Below are 8,517 nucleotides of genomic sequence, written 5' to 3' on the forward strand. Positions count from 1 at the left end.
GAGCCCAGAGGGTGCCGAGTGTGTGCTTGCACTAGTGACCTCTTGCCTTTGCCAGCCCCAGAGGGGGGGACGTGGCAGGGGGTGGGTGCTGCTGACACCAGTGTAACTGGCCGTGTCAGTGTCCTGTGTGTCTGTCTATGTCTGTGTGTCTCTGGGATATGTGCTTGGCTTTGCTGCTGGTTGAACTTGCAATCACATCCCTCAGCCTGGGCAGAGACCCCAGGTCCCTGGGCGCTGGACTGGGCTCCAGCGGCTGAGTAGGTCTGTACTGGGGAGTACTGGTCTGTACTGGGCAGCACTGGACTTCAGCAGCCGTGCAGGAGGGTCCTGGGCTGGAGCATCTGGCAGAGGCAGCCACGCTCCTAACATCCCTTTAACAGGAAAAATCACTATTATACTTGGGTTTTGCAATATACTGTGAAGTCTTACTTGGATGTCATTGTTTCCAGTGTGCCAATACTAAGTGTGAAATCTTGATGTAAATATCGCACTTTGTGTCAGCCTGTACTGTTGGGCCACCTTTGTGTGATGTTAACCTCATGTAAATGGCCACAGCTGGTGGTACGCTGCCCCAGGCTCTGACTGGAGGTTGACAGTTGAATGTGCAGCTTTGTTTATTCGAGATGCTCTCCTGGTTTTGGAGCTAAGTCAGAAAGAGAATAGGAGGTGGAATTACCTTAATGACAGAGGTCTCTGAGCCTCCCAGTCTGTTACAGTACCTAGTGTCCCATCAATTGAAAATTGGTGCTTCTGAGTTTGCATACAAGTTTGCTGATTGAATCTCTGGTCATTCTGCAGACTTCCCTGCTTGCAGAGAGTAATTAAAGTGTGAATGCTTAAGTTGTATTGTGAATCTTGAGCTTCCACTTATCAGAGAAAGTGAATAGGTCTTACCCATTTGCTGCCTCCAAAAATCGGATGCTTTTTGCTCTGTTCATTACTAGCGGCTTATTTTCTCAGTCTTCATTAGATGTGATTTCAGCAGTCACTGAGTTTTTGCTGCAGTGCTTAGTGGTACTTGGTAATAATGGCATTGCATTGGTTGAAAACTGGAGGTTCAAAGGGGATGTCATGGTTTTGTTTCAGTTGCAAGAATATTTATTAACTAGAAAAGCCATCCTTTTGCCCTTAGCTTTGTATCTTTACTTCCCTGCCTGAGGTGTAATGTTACCTTCTGTGTTGTCATTCAAGTTATGTCTGTACAGCAATAGCTTACCCATCTTATTTTCATTGATACTTTTCATTAAAGTATATATGGTTACTGTTGCTTTAACTGTTAATTAAAATGGAGTCCCTCTGCCACAGGAAATAGCACAGATTTATGTATTGTCCATAAAACAGTGCAAGAGAACTCAGCCTATTCTGGGCTGGGCAAAACTGTCTGAAATGAGTCTGTGAATTAAAGCTACATGGGAGAATTTATTTTTGGATTACTTGCCTTGCATAAGATGTTCTAATGGACTTTTTTTTAGTGTACCTGTCTTTTTATACTTTTTTTGGGGGGTTTACAGTTTTACTTGGCTTTTCTTTTTCTTTATCAACATTTCTGATGTTTATTATGTCTTTCTTTTATTTTGTAGAAGAAACCAGCAAGTGCTAATGTCAGCCAACCCCCCAAAACACAGACAAGTGGAGCACCTCCTGCTGTTAAGGTAATGCATGTAAGGAAATAGTCTTTTTAAAAAGTGAAGAGGATATGATATGACTTCATCCGCTGCAACAGGATAGAAAACCGTTTGCCAGCATTCAGCAACACTAAGATGCTCTTCATGTCTTGCTAGAAATTGTAGTGAATCGAAATGAAAGAGGAACACAAGTCAGCAGAATGCTAGCATTGACTTCTTGAGGGAATAGACTTGGTAACGTTCTCCCCTTTCACGTGTTCTTTGTTAGTCTCCTAGTTACTTTAAAAAATCCTGGTCCCATTGATATCAGTGGCAAACTTCATTTGACTTATGGGGCTGTGGTTCATTTTTCACCCTTAGATATTGTTTGTATGTTTGTATTCTGTTTACTCAGTGGGACCTGGTGCGATCAAAGTACTGCTAACTGTCTTTGCTTTCATGGCCCCTGGAGCTGTTCAGTCATTCAGGAATGTAGTGTAAGAGACATTATAAAGATGACTTGCATATTGGAGTGCAGTTCATACTCCATGAAGAGAAGAAGGGATCACATTAAACGTGCTCAGGTCTTGAGAGGTATTGAAATAGGGTGTTGAAAATACGCTTTCTGATGGTGGTCACACGTGAACTGATAGCTGTAGCTGGTAATCACTGTTAGGTGCATATTGTCACAGATGAGTGGAATGCGCCTCACTCAAAAGAGAGAAACAGCAGTGTGTTTTATTGAGGTAAAATAATAATTTGACAGTTCAGTAAGTTTGATGGAATTTAACAAAGTTTAACAGTGGTTTGACAACATTCAATAAGTTTGATGGCAAGGTTCACCTTATTAATTACTGCATGGAAGAAAAATACAAAGGAAAATTGAGTTAGAATCGAGTTAGAATGATTCACACAGAGACCGGAGATGCAAAGAGTAAGAGGGCCCTCCTGTTGAGTCACGAGGTTCAGAGTGGACCCTCTTGCTTTCTAAACTCCTTTCGGAGCCTAGGTGCTGCTGGGTCCAGTCTTGGTCTCAGACTTTAACAACGGTTTACATCTAATGGAATTATCCATACAATGTTTATAATAACATTAACTATATGGATTAATGTTTCATAGCATTGATTCACCATGCTATCAGTCACTTACCAAGGATCTGTCACAGGTAGGGGATCTCTCTGCCTTGGGTAAGGAAGGATCTCTTAGTCTCAGCTAAGGAATCTCAAACCTTGAGAGGCATCCCTGCTCAAGGGGAGAGTCACCTGGCATGCAGTCCAGCTGCAATTCAGGGAGTGCTCAAATTGGGCCCATCCTGATCATAATATTTATAGAGTGAAGTAGTTGGCTGCTAGTCAATAGCATAGACGAGATAAATGTCTTCATTTTAGCTCTGGTATCTTAGTCTGTACTTTGGTTATCTTGCACATTTGGGTTTTGAAGCCACCTTCCAAAATATTTCTCAGGACACCTTCGCTCCCTTGTATGTGAGCCAGGGGCTTTCCAGCTCGCCAGTTCACCCCCAGGACGTGAGGCTTGTTGTCCCTTAGTCAGCCTGAACCAAAGTATGGCAAGGGGTCAATTGAATCCACCACAGTATTCCGTATCTGGAGATACCCCATCGTTTCAAAGATCCTATCGACAGGAAGTGTTTCTGCTTTTGAATGGGATTTTTTATTTTCTTAATCAATGCTTTTGTAAAATAATACTCCTAAAGATACCTCTGTGCTACCTAAGTAATTATTTTTCCTTTCTACTCAATGAAGGAGGACACAAGGATATAAATCCTGTTGTCCCTTTCTTGCAATGCTTTTGTCTGTCACTAAAGATGGCCCAACGTTTTTGTTGCTTTTCTTTCTATTCTTTGCAGATGGCCAGGGCCTTTCTCCTGCTAGTTAAGCTGGATGTAGTCATCCATATGTAGTTCCCGTGACAGCTGTACAGGGTGGGATGGTGTCGAGTACAGTCTTTCTGCATGTCAGTCGCCAGCTGCGTAGTCCCGTGGAAGCTGACATCTAATTTGATAACTAAAACATCTTTCAGTCTTTTTTTCTGTAGGTGTCCTTTCTATTATAAGCATATCTTTTACATTAAGTGTGCAAGGTACAATTTCCGGTGATGCTATTAAGCATAAGAACTGGAAGGTAGTGTAATGAAAAAAACGCAATGTAATGTAATTGCCAGGGATTGCTTTATACTAGGTTATGACAACTTAGGCTATGTATTTTATTCAGTACTTGGTGCTTTTCCAGTTTCTGTGAAATTCCAAAAGATGTATTGGTAAAGATTATGTACTATGAAGATACTTACGTCATGCTGTCTAATATTCATTCTAAATCAATAGCTATTTTAAGTTTAACCTTCATAGTTCCCACTCAGCCACAACTACCTTTCTTCAGTTAGGCTAAACCTTCTCTTAATTATATCTTTTAATTTTAATAATCTCCTGCAATCCTGTAGTGTTAATTAAATAAGAGCAAAACTTGGAGATTTATTGTTCTGTTCTTGTAGTTTGTGCCACCCATACTTTTTTTAAGCCATTTGGCTAGCTGTATTCTTTTCTGACCTTCTTTTTCTCTTTGTCTCTAAAAATACTTATTCAAAAGAAAAAGTTTGCAGGGATTTTTTTTTTTTACAGGAAAGGAAGTATTTCTTGAAAAGGCAAGGCAGCCTGTTCTCTTTTCCTGCAAAAACAGATCAAATCTTTTAATGTGATCAGAAATATTCCACCAGTTTTTAGACAACTTTGGGACTGCTGTTTCTTCCTTTAATTTTTTCCCTGCTGTAGCTTTAATGTGTCCTATGTGCAAAATCTCTTTTGATTCTTTAATCATTTTGTTGGTCAATGTCGTGGTTTAACCTCAGTTGGCAACTGAGCACCATGCAGCTGCTCACTCACTCCCCCCCCGTGGGATGGGGGAGAGAATCGGAAGGGTAAAAGTGAGAAAACTCGTGGGTTGAGATAAAAACAGTTTAATCGGTAAAGCAAAAGCCACGCACGCAAGCAAAGCAAAACAAGGAATTCATTCACCCCTTCCCATGGGCGGGCAGGTGTTCAGCCATCTCCAGGACAGCAGGGCTCCATCACGCGTAACGGTGACTTGGGAAGACAAACGCCATCACTCCAAACATCCTCCCCTTCCTTCTTCTTCCCCCAGCTTTATATACTGAGCATGACGTCCCATGGTGTGGAATAGCCCTTTGGCCAGTTGGGGTCAGCTGTCCTGGCTGTGTCCCCTCCCAGCTTCCTATGCCCCTCCAGGCTTCTCAGTCGGTAGAGCATGGGAAGCTGGAAAGCCCTTGACTAGTGTAAACACTACCTAGCAACAACTAAAACATCGGTGTGTTATCAACATTGTTCTCACCCTAAATCCAAAGCACAGCACTGTACCAGCTACTAGGAAGGAAATTAACTCTATCCCTGCCGAAACCAGGGCAGTCAATAATACTGTTAATTAATGTACCTTATCCCAGCTAAATTTCAAACTTCTTTGAAGAGGCAGGCGAGGTGGGGCAGTTAAGTTGCTCCAGCTAGAGCTCTTCATTTTTTTTAACCTACTCCTACCCTGTGGTGAAATATACTCTAAATTGAATAGCCAGAGGTTTTTTTGCTGCCTCTATGTTATGGCCTAAGTAATTTTATCTTCAGTTAGTAAGTAATAATAACTGATGGCTTGTGTTCTGCTTGGGTCGCCTGTATTGCTGAGTTTAGGATGGAGGAACTTGTGTGTGATGAATGCTTCTCATTGCTTAATGCCTGGCTAATATGTGGGTAGTGTAATTTTCCTGTGATGGTATCCTGTAACGTGGACTACTCCTAAGAGCAAGCGCTTATCTGCCTGGCTTCATTTTCCTTGCACTGTGTATCTCAACTGCCATTCTTTGTGCCTTAATTTTATCCCTGTGCTCTTTATTGTTTCAGTCTTAAGTTCCTGGCATTGCATCCAGTATTTACTCACTGCTTCTGCTCAGTGTTGTCTTACAGGGATTTTATTCGGATGCATATGTGTCCGTGTGGTATAAGGAATAAGTGCGGCCTCTTTTGTCTCCTCTCTTTCATATCTGTATGGCTTTTGTGTTCCCTGTGTTAAGGGCACCTAGAAAGTTGCCCTTCTGAATTCAGAAAGTTGAATCGGCAACCTTGATGTGCCCAGTGTCTGTATGACTCAAATCTAAATGAATGATTTAAAGATACGTAACTGAAACAGATGTTCTGACTTGTTTCTATCACAAGCCTTTCTTTCTTTTATGATGCGAAGTCCCGTTGGACTGTTATTTTGTACCAGGGTCTCTTCAGAAAGCACACGCCTTGTGGCAAATGGAGTGAAAAGTTAAGATTCAGGTAGGGTTATGATCACCAGGATTATTTACTGGTTGCTCATGAGCAGCCTCTTCCATGCATACATTAACTGCCAAGGTGCACACACCAGGAGGTCATCACTACTGTGATTAGCAGGCAGCAGTGAAGAGGAAAAACTGAACTAACCTCCTTCCTCTGCAGAAGGTACCCTACCAGCGCTGCCGTGTTTTCTTTTACAGCCTTTTAAATTGTTTTTGCCAATTCTATAGCCAACAGGAAAGCCAATTTCTAGCTCAATGTTCAATCATAGCTATTAATAGAGTACTAATATTTGAACATGGCTGGATTCAGCTATCTTTCTGGATCTTTGTGTTCTTATATGGTAATTCTATTTATACCAAATGATGTTTTGCTGCTTTTTATGTAACAGGTTTTTGGCATTGCTCTTAATGAGTAATAATTTTCTTTTTGTTGCTGACTGCTATAGCTTAGTGAAGTGAGAATGTTTGTCCATATTACCGTCATAGACAATTTATTGAAGCAGTGCTGGAAGAATTCAACAACAGTGGAAATTCAGTAAGAATTATTTTTATTTCAGACTTGACTGATCTTGAATATTTTCAGAGAAGGCTTCTTGATCTTAATGATTCAAGAAATTTAAGGTTAGTTACTTTCACCTGGCATCCAAATTAACACTGTTTTAAAGGGGGATTTAATCTGCTTGTGCAACAGGCAGGAAAACAAGAAGAAAAAAAAGAGCAATTACTAAATATCTTCGAGTAAAGTCCCTACTATTTCTGCAGCAGACTGGAAATTTTATCACAAGTTTATCTAGATTATCATCAGAAGTGATTCCTACTGTCAGTATATTTGCTGGGATGTTTTTTTCTGCTACATACCTTATTAGCTGTCACTAAATTTTTATTTTGTGAGCTTTGCACAGGCATCTTATTGTGAAGGAAGGCATTTTTGAATAGAAGGCATCTGAAGTCACAGTACTGACTGGGAATGTGCATGGAAATGTGTAAATGTATTCCCGTGTTACCAGTCATATTGTGAAGGTTGGAAAGGCTACGTCTAAATTTTGAGGTTATTCAGAAAAATACTTAAATGGGCTGAGAACTTCCTTTTCATGTTCTCCTTAGAGTAGGTGTGTGTCATGGTGCACAGATCCTCAATTTATAGGTGTTTTGCAGCAAGACCGTGGCAAATCATGGGGCTGTTCCTACAAGTTGCTCTCAGAGCTGTTGCCAGCATGTAGCCCTGCACCTGAAAATGACAAGAACTGTGTCTGTGTGGAGAGCAGCGCTGGTTTTCTTGGTAGCAGAGGCATGCTAAAAATAGACCAAAACATTAAAAATTGGAAGCTGTAGGAGTACAGAAGCTGCCTGGTGTGTGGAAGATCTGGCTTTATGTAACGTTATGGGATGTGGCATCCGTCACCCAAGGTCATCTTTGTGTTTGAAAAGTAGGGCTGTAAAAGAAGCCTCTGATCTGGAGACCACTGCCGAAGTTGCAACTTGTAAAACTATGCAATGATCAAAATAATACGATCATGGCACAAAAAATATTCTGTACTTCACTCAAAAATGGGATATTTTCCTCACCAGTCTGTGTCGTATCTTTGGGCGTTTTCCCCTTTCTGCTTCCCTTCTAGGGCTGACCTTTTCTTCTTGTTCCCTTGAGATAAAGGGCGGCTATTATGAAAAAATGGTTGCAGGGTTTGTTAGTGGTGTGGGGGCTTTTTCTTTAAAAACAAACATACAAAAATCTCCTCCTGTACTACAGGTATTGAGAATTTGATTCTATAGCATTAAAAAAAAAAAAAAAAAAAAAAAAAAAATTCAAGAGCAGGTCACTATTGGTATTGCAGGAAACACCTTGTAACTTCTAAATTAATATAAATTATTTGGATTTGTTATGCTTAAAAATAATCCTAATCAATCAAGTTCCAGTGGCCTTAACTGGTCCAACCATCTCTATTTCTTTTGGTTAATAACATTTATGTACTCAGGGAGTCTGGATAATCAGTCTGAATTATGGAGGGGGTGTCCCATAAACTTCTAATAAAAATATCAGTCTTGTTGAGGGGAAATGAGTAGGTTCCTTCCCTCAGCACCAGTGCTACTAACTCAAAAGTTGGAAGAAAAATACTGCTTTTTGAAAGCTAAAAGTAGCTCTGTCCCAGAGTTGCACCATCCTGGCAGGCGTTTTGTCCCTGCTTTTGCTGCGTGACTCTCCGTGCCGTCAGCTCGTGTGTGGTGGGGGGCACCACCACCACCGTGACAGCTGTGTCTGGTGGGGGAACCTGGTCAGGCCACGTCCAGAAGCGGGCTCAGAAGCAGGAGATGGGGTTTGCTCATCCTCTCTTCACACCGAATGCGCTGCGGTGCAGAGGGCAGAGCTCCTGCGCACACCTCCGCACCAGCGCTTTCACGGCGCTGCCGGGGCCTGAACCTGCTTATTTTGGTTCCCTCCCTGGGTGCAGGCACCGGCAGGCTGTGCCGGAGGTGGGGCGGCCATGCCTGCTGGGTGGGAAGCGTGCTGCTCGGCACACCGCCTCGCTGAGGGCTTGGCCGGCACCTCCTGAAAACCAAAACCACAGCCTGCTCCAGC

General features: G+C 42.0%; 1 protein-coding gene across 3 annotated transcripts in view; it reads left to right on the forward strand.

Moving 5' to 3' along the window:
- Positions 1–8,517, forward strand: part of CAST (calpastatin) — a 60,114-nt gene that overhangs the window by 7,977 nt on the left and 43,620 nt on the right. For all 3 annotated transcript variants that reach the window (XM_009326133.1, XM_009326135.1, XM_009326134.1), the window contains exon 2: positions 1,581–1,652. The gene's annotated coding sequence lies outside the window, so the exon portion shown is untranslated. The remainder of the gene's footprint in view (positions 1–1,580; positions 1,653–8,517) is intronic.

This window comes from Pygoscelis adeliae, unplaced genomic scaffold (assembly GCF_000699105.1).
Source record: "Pygoscelis adeliae isolate BGI_AS28 unplaced genomic scaffold, ASM69910v1 Scaffold756, whole genome shotgun sequence".
Lineage (NCBI taxonomy): Eukaryota > Metazoa > Chordata > Aves > Sphenisciformes > Spheniscidae > Pygoscelis > Pygoscelis adeliae.